The sequence below is a fragment of the Sus scrofa genome, chromosome 13, assembly GCF_054392235.1.
Source record: "Sus scrofa isolate SSC_HxYL_T2T_F1_AM1 chromosome 13, Sscrofa_HxYL_maternal_Yorkshire_Landrace_v2.0, whole genome shotgun sequence".
Taxonomy (NCBI): Eukaryota; Metazoa; Chordata; class Mammalia; order Artiodactyla; family Suidae; genus Sus; species Sus scrofa.
The window spans coordinates 132,994,975-133,018,260 of record NC_139395.1 but is presented as its reverse complement, the minus strand read 5'-3'; the positions used below and the strand labels follow the sequence as shown (position 1 = coordinate 133,018,260).

General features: G+C 37.0%; 1 protein-coding gene across 1 annotated transcript in view; it reads left to right on the top strand.

Annotated features, from left to right (window-relative positions):
- Positions 1-23,286, top strand: part of PEX5L (peroxisomal biogenesis factor 5 like) — a 782,439-nt gene that overhangs the window by 314,968 nt on the left and 444,185 nt on the right. The window contains exons 3-5 of the mRNA XM_084990388.1: positions 13,685-13,727; positions 20,194-20,415; positions 21,099-21,185. The gene's annotated coding sequence lies outside the window, so the exon portion shown is untranslated. The remainder of the gene's footprint in view (positions 1-13,684; positions 13,728-20,193; positions 20,416-21,098; positions 21,186-23,286) is intronic.

The window sequence follows — 23,286 nt, the reverse complement described above, 5'->3', positions numbered from 1 at the left end:
TTAATGGTAAAAGTTAAAATAGTTAAATAGTTCAGAACTGGAATATGTTATAAAAGAAGTAAAGATAAAGTCATTATGTTAAATAATTCTAAGTTTTACAATCATTATCCCCAAATAACCTATCAAAATAAAGGCCTTTCAAAGAAATGATTCTGAAATCAGGTAACAGATCATAATTTTCAAGCAGTTGGTAAAAAGGTAACTTTTAAAAAAGGGACACATGGCCAGTTCTCCAAATGGTAAAAATATATATAAGTGTCCTTTCATGACCACATGAATTGCTGCCTTCAGATACTCACTAATTAAAGGAAAATAATGTATCAAAGAGAAGTTCTGTCCAGAGATATAGTTACAAGTTATGGTATAATTCTCAATATAAGAAACATTCTTTCTTTAGTCTTATGCTTTGCTTTTTTTTTTTTTTTTTTTAAACTGGAAATGTTTTCATTACTGGTTCCAAACGAAGATTCTCTTCTTTAGGCTTTAATCAATCATACTTCTAAAACCTTACTGTAAAGATGAGAAAATAAACTGTCCTCTGGTTTACAAATTGAAGATTATGGAAATAAATTCCCAAGTGTTGACTCAGGCAAGCAATTATATCACTCTATCAGTACTCTATCTGTACATGTGAATATTTATGAACCCCCTGGAGGTTTACAAATAATGTGAATGAAAATTCTTGGTAAGGAGAGACCGAAAAGGTCTTCTTAGTGAAATTTTAAAGAGGGATCAAACTCTTAAATTTGATAAACAACTTTCTTAGGGATGGAGATTGTAAATTCAAAATAGTTTTATAACTACTATCCTAGTTTAGGCATCAACTGATTCACTGTTATCTATGGTTTCTCTCTGGCTTAATCCAGTTACACAATGGCAAGAGAACACTTCTTTTTTTTATTACTTTTAAAAATTGAAGGAAATCACATACCACCATTTCTGCCACATTCTATTGGTCACATAGGGACAGCCCTGATTTCATGTGGGAGGAATTTACATAAGAGTGTGAATACCAGAAGATATGGGTCATTGCAGGCTAACTTGGAGGTTGGCAACTATAGTTAGCTATAGATTTCCTTAGAGAAGATGCTGACCACATGGACTGCTGTCACACTAACTCAAGTGCTTTCCAGTTTCACCTTTCTTTTTAGGCTAGCTAAGCCTACCCTTCCTCTCTTCACCTACTTTGTTCTCTCTCCCTCTCTCTCTTTCTCTCTCTATTTCTCTTTCACACATACAAATACACAATTTTTGAATTAATTCATACTTAATAATTTTATTCTGCTTTGAAAATGTTGAAGAGCAATGACGTGAGAATGGGAAAAATCCTATAGCAGATCCCAAAAGCCTCCTGAAAGATTTTTCTTCCCCCAGACCCACAATCTTCTAATCTATCATTCTTGGTGACTTCAGGTTATCCACCCCACCAACACCCCCCCACAACACATCTGGAAAATTCAACTCACTCTGACTTAACCTCTAAATGCAGGTGCAAACATGTCATCTTCATCCCGGCATAAAAACCTTTGCCTTTAGTATGAAGTCAACCTTAGCTTGACATACCTACCTTTTATATAACAGGTCCTAAAGGTCCATTGTAACTTCATTTCTCACCATTTTTCACCATAAATACTATAGGCATGCTAAACTATCATATTTTGGATTAAAGGGGCTCGCGTTCAGAGATACACAAAAATTTTCACATGGTGGTTTCACCTGTCCATAATAATCTTATGATATATGTCCATAACTATGCTCTATTTACTGAAAGCCCACTTATAACAAGCATTGTAATGGGTACGTCGCATGTTATATTTCAAGCAGACCTCATTAAAACTTTCTTCAGAGTAATTATCTCCAATTTCAGTGGAGAAAATAGATTTAGAAGTTAATTTTCACTCAAGGACTCACAGCTAATACAAAAGAACATCCAAGCTCAGATATGTCTGCATGGAAAGCTTTTCTTTCTCCTTTGTGGTATAGTCTTATGAAGAACTATGATTCTGGAGCCATATGGTACTGCCTCTAAATCTTAGCCCTGTGGAATAACCTTATGTAAATTGATTAATTGCTCCAAGTCCCAGTTTCTTCATTTGTAAAAATTAGGATTTTAGTAAGCACCTAACCCATAAAATTCTTCTGAGAATCAAAGGAGAAAACAGATGCAAAGTATACAGTTGCAAGTATTATTGAATCTTATCACCTCCACTTGGCAAATTCATACTTATTTTTTAAGACCTAGTTCAGATGTCACTCCCTAAATTGCTATCTTATCCAATTCTTCCAGACAGAATTGTTTTCTTGTAGTCCCATATGACTTTGGTCTTATAACTACCTATTCTCAATTAGACAAGGGTCATGAGTTCCTTTATTTTGATCTGGATTCCTCCCAAAGTAGACTCAGAGACAGGATTTGAGTCAAGCGTCTTTTCAGAGGTGCAGAGAACATGTACAGATAAAGAAGGAAGCAATCAGGGAAGGGAAGGCAGCCTTTAAGAGATATGTTGTTATGTCAAGTAACTGTCATGGGTGACTGATAATTACTATCTCATAGGGAAACTCTGTAAGACTGTTTAAAACTTAATCCTCAGAATTATCCCAGATAAGAAAGTGGGATCTGGGATGGGTATTTTTACTTCTACACTGACTACCATTGGTTAACTTGTACCAGTATAGGCACTCCTGTACGCATAGCTTGTGGTACACATAGGCATAGTGGTTCTGGAAGTGTGAGGGAAGCCCACCAACAAAGATGCCAGTGTTGCCTTTGAAAGTCAAGTTAATGTATGGTATGGGGATCTAAGAGAACACTGAGAGTATCTACTGTTTACACCTTATACTTCTGTATAATCATTTATTCATTCATTCATCAGACCTTATACTTTATCAGTCTCCTTTCACCTCAAATTTTGCCATACAATTACTAGTATGCAGTGAGCAACCAATAAATGATTAAAGAAGTATGCGAAGAGAAAAGAAGAAAATGGAAGGAAAGGAGGGAGAGGAAGAGAAAGGGAAAGACAAAAAAATGCATGGGAGAGAAAGGAAGAGAAGGGAAGGAAGGGAAGGAGAACGGAAGGATGCACGGAATGAAGTCTCCCTTATTTTTACTTTTTATAGCAGCAACAGAAAAAAATGTATATAGATGCTAAGGAAATAAGGTAGTCCCAGAATGGCATACTTAAAGCTATGTAAACATCAATTCAATTATTTAAGATGAGAATTATTTGTAGAATCAGAGTTATGGTGTCTTACAGTTTCCTTGCCTGAACAAAAGCCAAAAAGTTGCTATAAAGCTGGTAAGGAGCCCTGACCTTCAGCCTATGCAGTTTGAGAAAAGATTCTAAGAAAGATAAGTGAGGGTTTTTTTTTTTTTTTTTGCTTTAATAGGTAATGAGTTTTATAATGGAAACAGAATTGCAAGTTACATAATCAAGTAGGTCAGAGCTATTGATCTGCCCAGTGACAAGACTTCCAGAGTGAACTGCATTATTCCAAAAGGATGGTTTGAAAGCTGATAATGGGAAAAAGTGTTACTTGAATTTTTTACCTCTGTTAGGATTAGACTCGTTGCTTCTGTACATCAAAAAAAGTTGGCCAAGCAGCTTTGTGGAGCAATATGTTATATGGATGCACAACTAGGAATCAGGTGCAATACTGTCTCTGACCAGCTTTTGTGATCTTGGAGTCACCAGGAGAACACCTTGGGTTCCAATTTCATCATTTGTAATATCAGGACATTGGAATAAGCCATAAATTGGAAATTCCAATGCTGATGCCTCCTGAATGAATGAGAGAGTGATGAGGGTAAACTAAAGAGTGCATACCCCATCTAAAGAGCTGGCCATTACTCAGAGCCAACCAAAGTTTACCATGCTGAAATTTCAAGCTTGGGCTGTCAAATCTCCCAATATCTCCTAAGAACCAAAACATGACATTTATGTTATTTCTTTATATTTTAATGTGTTGGTACAATTTTTATGAAAACCACAGTGTGGACCAAGAAAACCTTATCAGCAATGGGCAGAATATAGCCCACAAGTTATTACTCACATCTGGACTAGGTGAATCTCAAATGTCCTTCCAATTATTCACCTTTCGAAAGTGATACATAGAGGCATAAATATGTTCTTCTAAGACATGGATGCCTGTGCATAGTGCTACTCTTGTTCCTACACCTGCTTTGTTTCCTAAGGGGTTTATGTACCTTGACCAAAGTCCAGGACAATGGCCAATAATCTTCCTCAGCTTGAAATTTCTGCAGCACTTTAACACCCTCCATCTTGATGACCCAGATCTATGTCACAAAACCTAAAAATTGGTAGAGATAATCATCCCAACTTTGGATAAATTTCTATTACTTACCATAATGTAGTTTGCCTTAAAGATTGTGTAGGTCCCTGTATTCCTCTGCAGTCTGAAATCTTGTTGAAATCTCCCTTAACATCTTTATATCCTCCTTGATCTTTAATTAGGATTGGAAAAATTGACAGGCTTGAGGTCTCAGATACACATGGAGGATCCTAGAGGGTGCCACCAAAGGTTAGTTATTTCAAGTGAATGACAGAAGGCACATTCTAGATGTAGAGGAATAATCCAGGGAGGAGGAACAATAGGAAATATAAAAATAATAGATGGAACAAAGCATCAGAAAATGTGATATGATAAGGGAAGGGAGGGGGGCCACCCTTAAAAAAGAATTTCTTGAGAGTTCCCACTATGGGTTCAGTGGGTTAAGGGTCCAACATTATCTCTTCAGTGGCTCGGGTCACTCCTGAGGTGTGGGTTTGATTCCTGGCCCAGCAGAGTGGGTTAAGGATCTGGCATTGCCACAGCTGTGTTGTAGGTCACAGCTACAGCTTGGATTCAATGCCTGGCCTGGGAATATCCATATGCCACAGAAAAAGAATTTCTTTCTCTGCGACAGATGGGACAAATAAGAGCTTGTGATAAATAAGAACTGTTGAGGAGGAAAGAGAGGATCAAAGGGCTAGGCGCCCTCCCAATCTTTCCTGTAAGGTATGAGCTAAGGTTTTGTTCAGGAAGTGAATACCTATAGACTAATATTTGATAGGGGGAAAAAGATTAAGAAAAGGTTCCCTGTAGAATATCATAAGTAGACAAATGTAGATGATTTTTTAAATTACCAAATGAATTTAGGAGTTAATTTAAGATCTGAGTTAGCAAGAATGCACATGACAACTTATTGCTCTTCTCTAGGAAGGTAACTAGTAGCTTTAGCATAATCAAAGAATGAAAAAGGGCATAGGGGTGGGAGAAGTGAAATTTTAGTTTCATAGATCTGAGATATAAAGCTGTTCTGAGGGAAGCTGAGTTGCAGGATGTGATCATGACTGTGAGTGGTTCAAATGGAGTAGAGACGAAAACCATGTGTATTGAGAAGGTCAAGGAACTGTGGCGCCAGCAGGAGAAGATGCAAAAGTTAGCAAAGAATGTAGCTGTAGAGACTACCATGAAACAAGGTAGAAGATTGTTCTGCAGGTTAGCAATTTCTGGGGATGGTAGTAGGGATAAGAAGCTCAACCTTGTTTTGAGAATTTTGACAATAGCGTAAGGGGAGAGAATCATCAGAGAAATGGAACTGTTAGCAGGAAATCACCATCTCTTTTTTGGGAGAAGGTAAAAAGAGTGACTCAGTGATGTTTTCTGGCAATAGGAAGGGATTTCAATGGAAGGAAAGATCTGAGGATAATGGGAGAGATGGTCAGGGAGAAATAAATTAAGCTATAAACAATGAGAAGGGAGAAAAAAGTATATCAAGGAATAGCTTTGAAATCAGACAGACTTGAGTTTGAATCTGGCTCTGCCACTTACCAGCTGCAGGAGCTGGTTCAATTTTTGAATACCATCTTAAGAAAAATAATACCAGAGTGACATTAGCAAGATGGCAAACTAATAGGTGTCATACCCCCACAAAAACAATAGTTTAATAACCACTGACAGTTAAAAAATAGCTCTGGAGAGCTCTGGACTACAATTAAGAAACCATAGCAAAATAGGGAACCACAAAAACCAAAGATGACTGTATTGAATAGTATAGGAAGCATTTTACCTACATTGCTTAATCCCCTAGCCTAACACAACTTGAGGCCAAGAGAGATACCCTGGGCTGCAAACTTCTCCCATGGCAGGGAAAAGAAACCAGAAGGATCACAGCAGTTTTCATCACTAAGAACTCCATTGACCCAAGCTGTCAGAGCTACCTGGAGTCCATGCCACTGTTTGGCCCCTAAGCAGAAGCTGTCACTGCTTCCCTCCAGGACCAGAAGTGCCATACCCTTCCCTTCCTCACATATTCCCTCCAAGTCCTGGTGCCACAGCATGGGCATCGACGTCCCAGGTGTCCCACATTGCCATCACTGTGCATACACCTTTGATCCTGACCCTGGCAGAGAGTAGGAGGACCCCAGCAGCCTTCACTATCACTGTAAGCACCTGTAGTGCAATTGAACTTAAATCGTTATCAACTTAAAATAGAAAATTATAACTACAAGATATTTTATGCAAGCCTGCAGCCAACTACAAAATAAAACCTATAATAGGTACACAGAGATACAGAGAAAAGAATCAAACCAAATCACTTCCAAAAAGAAATCATCAAATAACAAAGAAAGGCAGCAACAGAGGAAGAGAGGGACAAAATAACTGCAAAACAGACAGAAAGCAATTAACAAAATGACAATCATAACGCTCAAAAGCTATAAAGATTTTTTTGTTTTTGCAGTTTGTTTTCCTTTAAATACAGTTAGAGGGGGCTACTAAAGTACTTTTTTTTTTAGATTCCCTTAGAACTGCGAGGACCTTAAAGTTATTATAATGGAGAACTTGGAATCACCAAGGATGGAGGTGGGGGTTGCAGTTTAGAGCAGAGCAGTAAAAGCAAAATGGCTTAAGTCTATAAGGGAATCCTGTCTCCTAAAGGGCTCCCTTTCCTTTACTCTGCCAGCTGCACAGGTACACGGGCTCAGATATGAACATGTGTCGTATCTTCAGACATTCCTGATAGAAGGCCAGGAATAAATAAACACATATATGAACAAAAAAATATATACCCTCTTAGAAAATTTCAAGTATATAATACAAAATTGTTAAATCCATTCACATATATGAAAAAACATCCACTTTTTGAGCAACTTTGGTGTGCCAGGCATTGTGCTGGATCTTCTCACATTTGCCATCTCAGTTAAGCTTTACAGCACACCTGTGTCTATGAGGGTCCTAGATGTACACGTGAAGAAAAAAACAAGGAGAGGAGACCAGACTCTTCAGTCTTGACTTGGAATGTCTTATGTAGAAGAGGAAAAGCCCAGGGAGAAAGGAGCTTTCTCCATAGATGGAGAAATCACTCCATCTACGTGGTTCTCAGCTATACCATAGAAGTGCCTGAGCCAACTGGCCTGGCCCTCCCTTTCCTTGTCATCGTCCTGGTGCAAAGCCAGCACTCTACACCACTCTCCAGAATGCTATGTGTCAGGCCAAGGGGACAGGGCTAAGTTCCATTAAAAAGAGAGTAAATGCCAGGAACATGGATGGGAACAGGGGCTGGTAAAGGGGTTGGGGAAGTGAGAGGAATGCTATCTTCAACCTAAAGAGAATATTGAGTGGATGTCCAAATGTTTTTTAGAAATACATTTTTGAATAACAGTAAAAGTAGTTTTCTTACCTCCCCATCCTATACTTTGAGGTGGCATCAATTAGAATAGCTGCTTTATTTTAGTTTTTAGGATTTAATTTGAGTAATTCTGACGTATGAAAATCTGTGTTTGTAAAACAGATTAAAATAGAATTATTTACTAAAGGAGTCATCATAAAATACCTTTAACTAACTAGTACCCTCAGAACATTTAAAAAATAGATCCGTTTCTTTTTTTAATATAATGATTTTTATTTTTTTCCATTATAGCTGGTTTACAGTGTTCTGTCAATTTTCTACTGTATAGTAAGGTGACCCAGTTACGCATATATGTATACATTCTTTTTTCTCACATTATCATGCTCCATCATAAGTGATTAGGTTCTTAAAGATTTTTCTATTACCCTAAAAAGCAACGTGTAGTCGTACATCAAACCATAGATGTTTCTCATGCCATTAATGATGGACTCTGTATCTCAGGCCTGAGAAGAAAAGTGAAAAAGCACTGAAATAATTCTGTTCCAACTCTTTCCCACAACCCCAGACTCTGACCATCAGAGCTCTGTGCTGCTGGCCACCACTTCCATTCCTTGTCCCACTCTTATGAGGCGAGGAGGCAAAGCAAGAGGCCTTCTTACATGTAAGTGGGAGAAGGGGTGAGTGCCACCAGTTGTATTTCCTGGAGGCAGGTCCATAGACAAGCAAAGAAATCTATGAAAGAAATGTAAGTGGGAGGGAGCAAGACTTGGCAAGGGGAGATTTCAGATCATGATACAGGTGTGGCAAGGCCTCCACCAACCCTGTGGAGTCCAGAGCAGTATTGACCATCAGAGGAATTCTGAATTGGGCTGAGATGTCACCCTGTCTTATCTCAGTCATTGACTGTCAGTTATCCCAGGAAGAATGAGGCCCTGGCTCTCTGCAGTTGAGGCAAACTCTGAAGAAGCCAGTGATTTGAGGCTGTCTGCTATTAGCTACTTCCTGCAGCTGGACAGAAATTCATTCCTGGAAAAAGATCTGCACACACATTTTCTATGTCTACTACAGTGCATCCTTGTCCCTTCTAGATTTTCTTGATGTTCTAGGAGCAGATCCTCTGGGGTTCTGATGGACCTTTTTTTTTCTTAGAGAAACTTAGAAAAGGTATACTAGTAGGACAAGCTGTAGCTGCCAAGCTAAAGTTCGTACCAACAACTGGTACTCATTGTCTCCCTCCTCCACTCGACTTTCAAGGGTCTTCCTCACCTTTGGTACCAAATCTACTCTTTTCTACAGAATACCTAGTAGCACTATCCAAATCCTTATTCTTGAGGGATCTAAGCCCATCGGAATGTCCTGCTTTAGGCCAAAATTGTCCTCCACTTACACCCCCACCTTGTAGAGTCATTGGATGGAGATAGTCCAGAGAAGAGCACCAACCTGGCTCTCTGCAAATCCTAAAGGGGCAATGGATGGAGGCTGCCTGCTGACCACATTCCCTCCATCTAACAGCAAATCCTTTCTTGAAGGCAGAGCTGAGCAGTGAATTTCCATGTGGCCATTGGGGGATGCTATTTTGAGTGTCTCTCACAAAATAATAAGAGAAACATTATTCATGCTAGAATAATAATTAATTTATTATTCAGTATTTGTATATTTTTTATTTTTAAGTGAAAAAATAATGACTTTTTGTTTAAAAGCTTGGGTTTCTCTTGAAAATTACATGTTTCCAGGTTTCTAGGTGGAATAGAACAGGAGGAAATGACCATCTGGCTCTTAAATAAATAAGTGTGAGTTTTTTATTTAGTAGGTGGTAATTGCATTAAAGCACACAGGTCCTTTGGGGTGTCTTTCTGCAATTCTTAAAAAAGGAGACATAAATTCCAAAATAGTCTTGTTTGGTTGTTTAAGAGTCAGTTATTTTTCTGATAACTAAAGCTCCAGAGTGAAACATAAAATTGACTTAATGAATGCTAGAAATACGTGGTAAATCAGAAGAACAAGATGAATTTCCAGAAGCTACTGTTAAAAAAACCCTCAAGTGGTGGGGACCATTCTCAAGAGGAGGAGGGAACGAAAAATGAATTCATTCTTTAGTAAATGGGCATTAGTGTCAGCAATGAACAGACTTTTAAGAGGGGCTAATATACAACCTGACTTCCTGGGAGGAGGCTCTGCCCAGTGTGAGCCACTCAGCAAGCTACCTCAATGAGGGCAAAGTGATTCTTGAAGTTGCTTGCACAAGCAGTACTATTCCTTCATCCATGCCCAAGTGTGGAACCTAAGAGCAGCTAGAGTCCTGTGAATCAGTTGGTGAGACTGAGATATACATACTATGTTTATCACTACATAGTATGGAAGACTTCAGTAATCTGTAAAAGCTTTGTATAGGTATTTATACAAACTTTGCAGATAAAATCCCAATGTCTGTATTCACAAGAGAACACAGATGCAAATCCATATATAGAGAAATCTGCATGTTGGCAGATTAACCAGCTTCTCTCTATTGACACTGTAGTTTTTAAAGGTTAATTTGTTTTCAGGACCTAGGTCCTAAAACAAATTAACCTTTAAAAACTACAGTGTGAAACCCTTTGGTAGACCTCTTTAAGGACAGGGACCTTGTTGACTATCCTAGGGTGGCTCTTGGCTTACCTTAGTTACCCAGTAAATGTTTGTTTAATGAAGGATAGATGGATGATGGATGAATGATATTTGATTAAGTAAAGGCAGAATAATGAAGTAAGTCAATCCTGAGGATCTTTGTCACAGTTATGATTTACTTCATTTAGCTGAGATCAGTGCCAATGGTTATCATGATACGGGTTGTAAGATTTGGAATGGACTTTAGGAATTATCTGGTTAAATTATCTTATTTTACCCATGAGAAAAGTAAAGCTCAAGGAGTGAAATGAATCACATACAATCACTCAGCCAATCTGTGATCTGACCTGTTCTAGACTCTAGAAATTCTGGCTTTGAATTCATAGTCCTGACAGATGGTTATCAACAGATCTTAAATTGGTTCCACAAATATATGTTCATCTACGTAATGCCATATCAAAGAGAGAGAGAATTTATGTACTATTTCTTCTTTTTAAAATAATCAACACACCATTGTATGAGTTTTAGGTGTATATCATTAAAGTTTGACTTACATATATTGTGAAATGATTACCATGAGATGGATATATAGCAACATCCATCATCTTATATAGTTACAATAAAAATAGAGAAAGAAAGAAAGAAAGAAAGAAAGAAAGAAAGAAAGAAAGAAAGAAAGAAAGAAAGAAAGAAAGAAAGAAAGAAAGAGAAAGAAAGAAAGAGAGAGGGAGAAAGAAAGAGAGAAAGAAAGGTTTGATTTGATTCTATTTCAAACTTTGTGTTTTCCCCTCAGAACATTATTTGCGTAAGAATGGTCAACTGACTGTTTGCATAGGAACCCCTATCTTTCTATTCTAGTTCTATCTCTCTTGGAGTATTTTCTTTTTGTGTATATTTTAGAGTTACCTTCATTTAGATTCTAGTAAACCTGATTTTTGAAAATAGTCATTGCCCTATCTCACGTGCCTCTTCAGTTCACAGTTTCTACACAGCAAACATTTTAGTCTTCTACAGGTGCAGTTACTAGATTTAAGCCATATCGTGTCATGCACTTTGCTGTTCGCTCTCCACCTCAGGTGCCCTCTGCAGCTAACCTTTTAACAGAGTGCCTGCTGTCATCATTAAATGGTCCACAAAGCTCTGTTACAGAATAATATCACTGGTATCCCAGGGCCAGGTGCCAAACCCTTCTCCACAGGCTGTTATAAAATTTGGTCCTCTCTGGCACTCAGTCACTGGTAACTGGAAGCTGGCCTTCAGTAACCTTTCTATTTTTAATTGCAGTCTCATTTTCCTTCTCCTGTTATTGTTCTTCTCCTTAGCCTCTGTAATGACTTGTTTCAGGTCAGGCTCAGCTCAACTTCCACTTTCTTCATTTAACCTTTCAATTCTACTGACAGTTCATTCTTTTCCTTTGTCAAAGCTGTACTTTGCAGAGTGTTCTCAGTCTATAATTGGAGTTTTGGCTCATACATAAGAAAAGTATGTATTTTATTTCTAATTAAGAAAAGTATGTATTTTATTTCTAATTATAAAGTACTACTTTATAACTTGAAAGAAAATATTTATGGAGCATGAACTGCTGTGAACTTGGTGATGGTGCCCTGAACAATGTGCCCTGTCCTCAGTAGAGCTAATACCTTAGAGGGGAAGGAAGATTATAAATGAGAGTACCTTCAATAGGAGTAAGGTAGTGATAGTACAATGAAGGACTATAAAGCAAGTGGAGGAAACAGATAAGAGCAGAGAGATGAAGGAGAAATACCTTGAGTAGAGTCAGGAAAACCTCTCTTAGGAGATGACATCGAGCAGTGACAGGGATGAATTCAGGAAGTAGACGCTGCAGAGACCTGGGGAAGTGTGTGCCAGACAGGGGGACTAACGAATGCAAAGACCTTGAGGTGGAAACAAACATGGTCATTTCAAAGATGAACAAGAAGGCCACTATGGCCTGAAGAAGGATGTAAGAGGGGACTGGAAAAAGCTGGAGAGGTGGGTTGGGACAAGATCTCATACAGCCCAGGGAAAGATTTGAGAAAGCCACTGGAGAAGGTCTGACTTAGTAATGAAACTAATAAAACTGTTCTAGCTGCAATGTATAGAATTGGCTTGGGGGAGGGCAGTGGGCAGGAGTAGAAACAGGTAAGTTAATTAGGTGGCTATTGAAGTAAATCTCAGTAAAATTTTGGAGGATGGATGTAGATCTTATCAGAAGTGATCAAATTCATGATGTATTTTGCTCTAAAGTGTGCTCTTTTGAAGAGAGGAGGTAAAAATGACTCCTTTGTTTTTGGACTGAGCAAAAGGAAAATGGAGAGATCACTAATAATTTGTGGAAGCCTGGCAGGGTGCACATATCTGGTTTGTGTGGTAGATAGGGAAGAAATCCAAGAGTTCTGATTGGATGTAAATTTGAGATGCTGGACTTGGAAGATTCAAAAGAATAAAAAAGACATTTTAAAAATATAGTGCTCTAATTCACAGAGAAATACCTATTAACATTGTAGTTTTTTCTTTCTGAATGTATTCACTTCCTATTTTTTATTTAGCTTTAAACATATCTTCTTTGAAAAGAATTATGTTCTTTGAACTCATATACAAAACTGCATTGTATTAGATAATGTTTTGATGTGTAAAGGGAATTTCCTGAAAAGTTTCTTTCTGTGTAAACTGAAAGTATCTGTGCAAGTTTAAATATACAAGAGAGTCTGAGAAACTCCAAGAAAGCCCAGGCCTTAATGTTTGAAAAGGTGACTGATCTTCTGCCAGTGTGAATACAGTATGGCAACATTGATAGTAATGTGTTAATATGTAAGCCTCTCTCCATTCTTTCAGCTACTGATGTTTATATTAATAAGAACAGGATGAGGTCAGTGTCATAAGAAGCTGTGTGAGTCTGAGGATAAGCTGGTATTGAGTTTTAGAAATTTGGAAACTAGAGTAGTTTGCATTAGAAATACCTTGGAGTGAGAGTGAGGACATCCACCCTCTAGTCCTGGCATTGTCATTTTACTACTCTGACCTTCAATCACACGATCTCCCTGGAGTTCTGTTTCCATACATTTGAAGTAGAGTCAACATTGAAGCTCTTAGGACTACTTTGAGGTTTCACTAAAATAGTGTATATGGAAATACCTCAAGGGTAATAAAATAATATAAAATAAAATAAAACAATATATAATATTTAATATCTATTTAATAGCACAAATTATGTATATATGTATACACACAAAAAATATATGTCATATAAATGTTTATTAGCAAATATCCCATGATTTATATGGGAGTCATATTCCTTACCGTATACCATATGAACATGCTAATGGTGTAATTACATATATTAAACATATATCAATTTTTTTAACATTTAAGAGCTGTAAAATTACATATTACCTGGAATTAAAGTGATTTCTTTCTTGTATATTAATATCTCTGTTAATTTTTCAGTGAAGTACCTGCATAAATACAAATGATATAATTCCCATTCTAGGTAAGTTGAGACCATTTTGAGGATGTTTATGTATCCATGAGTGTATGTCTAATGTTTCTTTCTTTATTTTATTTACATAATTTCCTATATATTCTACTTTAATTCTATATATCTGTCAAAAACTACAGGAAGAAATAATGCCTTATGCATAAAATTGAATCAAATGGAGGTTCAAGGGCAATGCTGATTTATACAGCTAAAGAACTTTCTAAGTTTTAAAATTACTAATTTTATTTCATAACCTCACAGTAGGTAAAGTGGAACCTTTCTACAGCAAACACTGAATAAGGCATAACAATGAACTTGTTACTCAATAAAATGGAACAAATTTTTAAAAAATTCTATGTACCTATACCAGCAGGTACATTGGAAAAAGCATACAAAAGTTGTTTCACTTGTTTGTTTATATAATGCCTTATTAAAAAAATACTTGAAATTATTTGTGAAACAATGTCAGTAAAAATGACATGGTTAAGAAAATGGATTTAAAGTGAATTGAGGTAGTAAAAGAACTTGAAGCTGGGAGGCAAGAAGAAAAATTGCTGGGAGATCTTTGTTAGAGATTTGATTGTGCATTATTTAGTTCTGAGTTTCCTAGAAGGACCAGCACAAAAGAAAACATGAGTTATGAGTCACAGTGTCAATTTTATAAAAGCAAGCAATGTGGGGATTTCTTTTGTTGTGTTTTGTTTTCCCCAAAAGAAAAACATCTGTGTACATAAATATAAATTGAATGGTATAGGCCATTTCTTTTTCTCACTTAAAATGCTGTGATTATCAGCTTAGTGAGGAGTCTTAAATTGAGAATCACCTATATAATCCATTGGTGCCACAGAGATCACCTTTGACTTAATAGGCACTTTCAAAAAGCAGGGACAGTCTAATTTGGCTAAGCAGGTGATGACCCCAAAATTTATAATGAACAAAACACAGGGAAATAGGAGAGGTGTGCAGGAATATCTGTAAGTGTGATTTTATATTTGACACCATTGATTTTTACTAGTTCTATTATCAACAAAAAAAGGAAAACTTTATTAGCCTATACTTTTTCATCTGAAAAATTCTGATTTTGGAATAGATAACATTTAATCCACCTTTTTAGCTGTGAGAATCTGAGTTTGGAGTTATACTTTGGACTTGAATAAACAAAGTGAGTTGTCATGAAAAAGGAAAACATTCAGGATGACAGTGAGTACCAGAGTACCAGAAAGAAAGATACTAATGGCTCATTAAATCATTAATGTATTAACTTTATAGTGTTTTAAAATATTTAATTTTGGTATAAAGATTTGAGACATAGTTTTTCCTATATAGCAACTCTTCATTTCTGAATTCTTGCTCTGGTATCATCAACTGGGAAGCTATACTGGAACATACATCTGAAAAATCAAGATTTTCAAATTCTCCCATTCACCACAAGGCCCACACACTCTTGGGTTCCTCACCTTACCAGAAAAATTCATAAAACTGGGAAAAATAAGAAGATAAAAAGGAAAGAGTTATTTTATAAACATTTTTGAAGCTGTCAAATAAGTAAAGAATCCAATTGTTGGAAAATAAAGACAACTGTTATGTTTTCATATATCCACTTCTTTTTTATATCAATAGGTTTACCAAATTATTTTTGCACCAAAAAACTACAAGAGACCTTATCAATAAGTTCAGCAAAATTTCTGGATAAAAATTAATGTACAGGAGTTCCCGTTGTGGTGCAGCAGAAATGAACCCAACTAGTATCCATAAGGACATGGGTTTGATCCCTGGCCTCTCTCAGTGGGTCAAGGAGAGTCCAGAAATAAACCCCCACATTTATGTTCAATTAATCTATGACAAAGGAAGCAAGAATATACAATAGAGAAATGACAGTCTCTTCAGTAAGTATACTGGGAAAACTGGACAGCTAAACATAAAAGAATAGAATTAGTGTATTCTCTAACACCAAATACAAAAATAAACTCAAAATGGATTAAAGAGCTAAATGTAAAACTGGATATGATAAAATTCCTAAAGGAAAACATAGGCAGAACACTCTTTGACATAAATTGCAGCAGTATTTTTTGATTCCATCTCCTAGAATAATGGAAATAAAAACAAAAATAAGCACATGGAACCTAATTAAACTTAAAGCTTTTGCACAGCAAAGGAAACCATCGAAAAAAATGAAAAGACAACCTACAGAATGGGAGAAAATGTTTGCAAACCATTCTACCAACAAGTGATTAATTTCCAAAATGTACAAACAGTTCATACACCTGAAACAATGCAATCAAAAAATTGATTGGCCAGGAGAACTAAATAAACATTTCTCTAAAAAAATATATTCACGTGGCCAACAGGCACATGAAAATGTGCTCAACATTACTAATTATTAGTGAAATGCAAATCAAAACCACAATGAGGTATCACCTCACACTAATCAGACTGGCCATCATTAAAAACATCTATAGATAATACATATTGGAAAGGGCGTGAACATATGAGGAAATTGAAACACTTGAGCAGAAGGTACTCTTTAGAAAGTGAGGTTTATTGCACCCATTACTACCACCACCCATCTCCCCCCCACACAATTTTTGCCTCTGTCAACTCCTCAAACACTGCTAACATGACCAAAAGGGGAGTTTTTTAAAAGGCTTATACACACCAGGACTGTAGGTGCATGGGTTTAATTCTGGGCTTTCTATCCTGTTCCACTGGTCTATATTTCTGTCTTTGTGCCAGTATCATATGGTTTTGTTGATTGTTGCTTTGTGGTATAGTCTGAAGTCAGGGAGCCTGATACCTCCAGCTCCATTTTTCTTTTTCAAGATGTCTTTGGCTATTCTGGGTCTTTTGTTCTTCCAAACAAACTTTAAAATATTTTGTTTGAGTCCTGTGAAAAATGTTCTTGGTAATTTGATAGAGCTAATCTATGACAAAGGAGGCACGAATATACAATGGAGAATTAGCCTGTTCAATAAGTGGTGCTAGGAAAACTGGACAGCAACATGTAAAAGAATGAAATTAGAACACTCCCTAACACCATACACAAAAATAAACTCCATATGGATTAAAGACCTAGATATAAGACCAGATACTATAAAACTCTTAGAGGAAAACATAGGCCAAACACTCTCCAACATAAACAATAGCAACATCTTCTCAGATCCACCTCTTAGAGTAGTGGCAGTAAAAACAAAAATAAACAAATGGGACCTAATTAAATTTAAAAGCTTCTGCACAGCAAAGGAAACCCTAAACAAAACAAAAAGACAACCTACAGAATGGGAGAACATATTCGCAAATGAATCGACTGACAAGGGATTAATCTCCAGAATTTATAAATACCTTCTGAACCTCAATACCAGAAAATCAAACAACCCCATCAAAAAATGGGCAGAAGATCTAAACAGACAATTCTCCAAAGAAGACATACGGATGGCCAAAAAACACATGAAAAGATGTTCAACATCACTCATCATTAGAGAAATGTAAATCAAAACCACTATGAGGTACCACCTTACACCAGCCAGAATGGCCATCATCAAAAAGGCTACAAACAATAATGATGGAGAGGGTGTGGAGAAAAAGAAGGAACCCTATTACACTCTTGGTGGGAGTGTAAATTGGTGCAACCACTGTGGAAAACAGTATGGAGATGCCTCAGAAAACTAAAAATAGAACTACAATTTGATCCAGCAATCCTACTCCTGGGCATCTATCCAGAGAAAACCATGACTCAAAAAGACACATGTACTCCAATGTTCATTGCAACAATATTTGCAATAGCCAAGACATGGAAACAACCTAAATGTCCATCAAAAAGACTCATGTAGGAGTTCCCGTCGTGGCGCAGTGGTTAACGAATCCGACTAGGAACCATGAGGTTGCGGGTTCGATCCCTGCCCTTGCTCAGTGGGTTAACGATCCGGCGTTGCCGTGAGCTGTGGTGTAGGTTGCAGACGCGGCTTGGATCCCGTGTTGCTGTGGCTCTGGCGTAGGCTGGTGGCTACAGCTCCGATTCAACCCCTAGCCTGGGAACCTCCATATGCCGTGGGAGCGGCCCAAGAAATAGCAACAGTAACAACAACAAAAAAGACAAAAAGACAAAAAAAAAAAAAAAAGACTCATGTAATCCAATATTCATTGCAACACTATTTGCAATAGCCAAGACGTGGAAACAACCTACATGTCCATTGACAGAGGAGTGGATCAAGAAGATGTGGTACATATACACAATGGAATATTACTCAGCCATTAAAAGGAATGAAATACCAGAATTTTTAGCAACATGGATGGACCTAGAAATTATCATGCTAAGTGAAGTCGGCCAGACAATGAGACACCAACATCAAATGATGTCACTGACACATGGACTCTAAAAGGACACAATGAACTTCTTTGCAGAACAGATACTGACTCACAGATTTTAAAAAACTTATGGTTTCCTAAGGAGACAGGTTGTGGGGTGGGGGGATGCACTGGGGGTGTAGGATGGAGATCCTATAAAATTGGATTGTGATGATCATTGTACAACTATAAATGTAATAAATTCATTGAGTAATTTAAAAAAAAAAAAGGCTTATACACACCAGGACTAAGAGTATAAGAACATTACAAAGGAAATGGATAAATGTAATTGATGGAATAAATTCGAGAAAGCTGAATCCTAAACTGGCAGTGAAAATTTAAGTGCAACTCATTTTGCCTTTTGTAACTGACCCCGAAACTCGAGAGAGACACCAAGAAGTACAGGAGAAGATGGGGCTGAAAACTGCAAAAATGGTTGATAGTGTTGAAGCCCCAAATTTGGAATCCTGCTCCATACAGGAAGGTACCTACTCCTTTCCTCCCTTTCTACACCCCTCCCCAAAAGGATACTGGAAGTTTAGTCCAGGGAAAGAATAAGACAGAGGCTTCCTCAGGAGATACCAGTGCATTTAAGGATGTGCATGCTGTGTCAAAAGCAGAGGATTTTAATACCATGTGTACATTTAAGGCTCTCTTCCAAATGCTGGCAGCCAGATTCTTCCCTTCCAGGCAAGAGATTAGAACACTTATCTCTTGGGAATCAAACTAGCCCCAAATTGAGAGATACTGACATCAAGAATTCCCTAATGAAACAGCCTCAGCCATTTCACTACACAGATGCCCAGTTCATAAGCTCCATCCACCTGTACAAAGGTTCCAATAAAATTTCTAATACAAACAGCTGACAGCCATCGGAAAATACACAGATAATATACAAGTGAAAATAAAAATGCAACCTGGATAAAACTTTTTTAAAAACTCAAAGTATTCTGATTGACATGAATATAGATAGGTATTCATGAGATGATAAACCTATGGAGGAGAAATCCAGAATGTTTTAAGAACACAAAGAACTCTTGGTTGTTAAAAAATAACAGTGGAAATGAATTCAATAAAAAATTTTGGAAGATAAAGTTGAGGAAATATTATAGAAAGTGGAGCAAAAAAGGTAAAGCTATGGAAAATAGAACAGGCAGAGAATAGGAAAATTAGTGGGACCAGTCCATGAAATCTAGAAACAGAACAGAGAAAATGGGAGGAAATTAATAATAGAAATAATTCACAAACCTTCTCCAGAACTGAAGCACAGCGTTTTCAGACTGAAAGGGCTCACTGTGTGTTCATGATAATGAATGGGAAGAGCCCACTACAAGACACAGCATTGTAAAATTTCAGGATACTGAAATCAAAATAAAAAAAAAATAGGAATTCCCATTGGGGCTCAGTGGTAATGAACCTGACTAGTATCCACGAGGATGCTGGTTCAATCCCTGGCCTTGCTCAGTGGCTTAAGGATTCGGCATTGCCATGAACTGTGGTATAGGTCACAGACACGGCTCGGATCTGGTGCTGCTGTGGCTGTGTAGGCTGGCAGGTACAGCTCTGATTCAACTCCTAGCCCAGGAACTTCCATATGCCATGGGTGCAGTCCTAAAAAGACAATCAATCAATCAATAATAAAAATAACAAAATTATTTGATTGAAAGTTCATCATTAAGAAGATCACTAATCAGTTTGTCGGTAAAGCATGGGTTACAGCATGAGCTCCCCATCCAGTTCAGCTGGATTCAAATCCCAGACTCTATGATTACTAGCCCTTTAACTCTGGGAAAGTCTCTGCAACTCTGTGTCTAAGTTTCCACATCTGTAAAAAGGAAATTAAAATGTAGCACCTACCTCACAGGTTTATTGTGAAGACTACATGAGATGATAAACATAAATACAAACAGAAGTGTGACTGGCACATAGTCAGTGCTGAGAAAATGTTATACTTTGTTATTGAGCCTCTTATTAGCAACTCTAGAAGCTAGAAGGCAGTAGATCAAAGCCTTCACAATTCTGAGGATACAGTTTCTAGTGATGTATTCTGTTCCTAACCAATGTTAGTTAAACATGAGAGTAAAATTTTTTAGTTTTCAGGCTGCACAGTCTCAAAAATTTTACTTCCTGTCTGCAGCTCCTCAGGAATTTGTGTTCTGCCAAAACAAAGAAAATTAAAAGGTGATGACACGGAATCCAGAAGAAAAGAAGTTCCATACAAAAGATGGAAAGAGAACTCCCTGATGACGGTGAAAGGATACCCCAAAAAGACAGCTAAGCTTCAGCTATCCAGATGTGGAAAGTCAAAGGCTCATGTGAAACTTTCTTCAGGAGGATGACATTGATGCTTAATGTGCACGTATGTACTGAAAAAAAGATTTTCACAACTGGGGAACTGAATAAAAAACTACAAATATACAGGGAGCTAAGAAAAACAACAATAGCATCACCTAAAAAGAAAAAAAAATAAAAGTCCAAAAGCAAAAATTGTTCAGAAAAGGGAAAGTAATAATAATACCAGTATGACTCAGCAAGGTTTCATGTTTATATAGTCATAATAGTATATACAATGTAGTGATATGTTTAAGATTATGATAAAACTTGGAGTTCCCGTCATTGCTCAGTGGTTAACGAATCTGACTAGGAACTATGAGGTTGCGGGTTCAATCCCTGGCCTTGCTCAGTGGGTTAAGGATCCTGCGTTGCCATGAGCTGTGGTGCAGGTTGCAGACGCGGCTTGGATCCCACGTTGCTGTGGCTGTGGCGTAGGCCGATGGCTACAGCTCCAATTCCACCTGGGAATCTTCATATGCTGCGGGAGCGGCCCAAAAAATGGCAAAAAGACAAAAAAAAAAAAAAAGATTATGATAAAACTCTATTGGGAAGAAAGGGGAAATAGTAAAGCTGTATGTGGAAGCTAAGGATAGAGGCAGTGAGAAAAAGCTAGATTATAATTTTCCGTAGTAGGAAGTCAATAGGTAATGTCTAAAACTGAAAAATTAAGCTTGTTAACTAATTTCTTTTTTGTTTGCTTGTTTTTAGAGTGGTAGAAATGTGGAAGCAAATATCCTAAGGATAAATTAAAAGAGTTGAAAGTGGCTACTTCTAGGGAACAGAAATCAGAAATAGGTAATCAGAGCTCTGCTTTTTCTCTGTATTAAGTCTTATACAACATTTGATTCTCTAAATTATGATCATGTATAACTGTAATAAAAATTAAACTGAATTTAAAATAATCATTGCCTTGGAAAATTAGAGCACAAGGAGTTCTTTTGTGTTTCAGTGGATTAAGAACCTGACAGTGTATGTGAGGATGTGGATTTGATCCTGGCCTTACTCAGTCGGTTAAGGATCCAGCATTGCCACATGCTGTGGACAGATTGCAGATGCAGCTTGGATCCTTTGTTGCTATGGCTGTAGTGTAGGCTGGCAGCTGCAGCTCTGATTTGACCCCATAGTGGGGGAACTTTCATATGCCACAGGTGCAGCCCTAAAAAGAAAAAAAAAAATTAGAGCACAATTAAATTAAATAAGACACTTGCTTGGAGTTCCCACTGTGGTGCATTAGGTTAAGGATCCAGCATTGTCTTTGTGATGGCATGGGTTTGATCCCTAGCCCAGTGTAGTGTATGCAGCTCAGATTTGACCCCTCACCCGAGAACTTCCGTATGCTGTGGGTCCATCTAAAAAAAAGTCACTTGCTCATGATTATTATTATTACATAACAAACATCTCTATATTCTCAAACACTAATCTCTGGCAAAATCTCTGATGATTTATTTTAGATAAACATCTAGAAATAGAACTCCTTTGTTAAAAAAAAAGCTATGAACTCTTAATGCTTTTTCATTATATTCTCAAATTATTTTCTGGAAAAATTGTATCAGAATACTCTTACACCACAGTAGAGGAGAGTAACTCTCTCAACATTGTCTCATTAGCATTAAGTATTAATTTTCAATCAATTTGGTCATTTAGTATAAAGAAAATATAATTTTATTGACTCATCAAAAGAAAAATTACATTCTGTTCATATGAATAACAGCCTAATGCTTAAAAATTTTAGTGACTTCCTGGAGGTCTAGCATAGAAGTCAGTTATCAATATCTATCTTTGGGGCTCTTGCCTTTGATCAGGATATTTGGAAGAAAATGTGCTATTATGTAAATTATGTGATATAGACTATTATACTTGGTCTCATAAAAATATGCTTTATTCTGAGCTGAAGGAAATTAATAATCTTAGACTTTAGATGTGGCCTTTCATTTTAGAAGTAATTGTATATTTTATGAAATTGTATATTTGATGACTATCTTGAATTTACACAGTGCTTCTCTCTTGAAAACATTTACTCAGTATTCACTGAACAAACATTTATTAGGTGTATGCAGTGTTCTAGAAGTTACTAAGTGCTGGGACACAATGGTAAACAAAACAGTTTTTGCCATAAAAGCTCAATCCTTGTGTAGGATTTACATAACAACCTCACACAGCCTAGACAATTTTAGCAATTGAAGGAGAAAATTAGTTCTGAAAATACAAATGTCTCCATAATATGAAAAGTAGAGGTGAATAACCCCACTTCCTGATTGCCAGCAAAGATGTCAGACTACCAAGAAACCACACACATGAGGATATTTAAACTAATAACATTCAGGGTTATCATATGATTACAATTAAATGTATGGTATGCACATGTGACTCAGACATCATGTAGTCTCTACTCATTTTATAAAAATGGATAGAGAATAGACTTTTCTTCATGTGAAATATATAGAATGTCCACAAACTCTCTTTTATCTTTATACATTCTCTGTAACTTAATTTTTTTGTCAGAAGAGAGATTTGATCCTGGTTCAGAAAACACAATTCAACACTGTTACATGGCTGTTTCTGTCTTTGAATTGTCAATGACATTTTAAAATAAAACTAGATATGGGACCTGACACACTTCTTTAAAATGTCAACATTGAATTACATCATCATGGTAAGAGGGAAAAACCTCATGCAATTTTCACCCACCAGACATAGACTGTCCTGTTTTCTCTGCTTCTCAGCCTTAGTGACAGCTTCCCATTGTACAAAAGCTATTTCTGTGACAGGAACATGCCTTTTCTTTATTAGACAGATCTGGAGTTGTAACTCTCTTCAAACAAAAGCAAAAACAAAAAACAAACAAACAAAAAAAAAAACCCACTGCTTAGAAGCCATAATAAGGGCAGATAAAAAT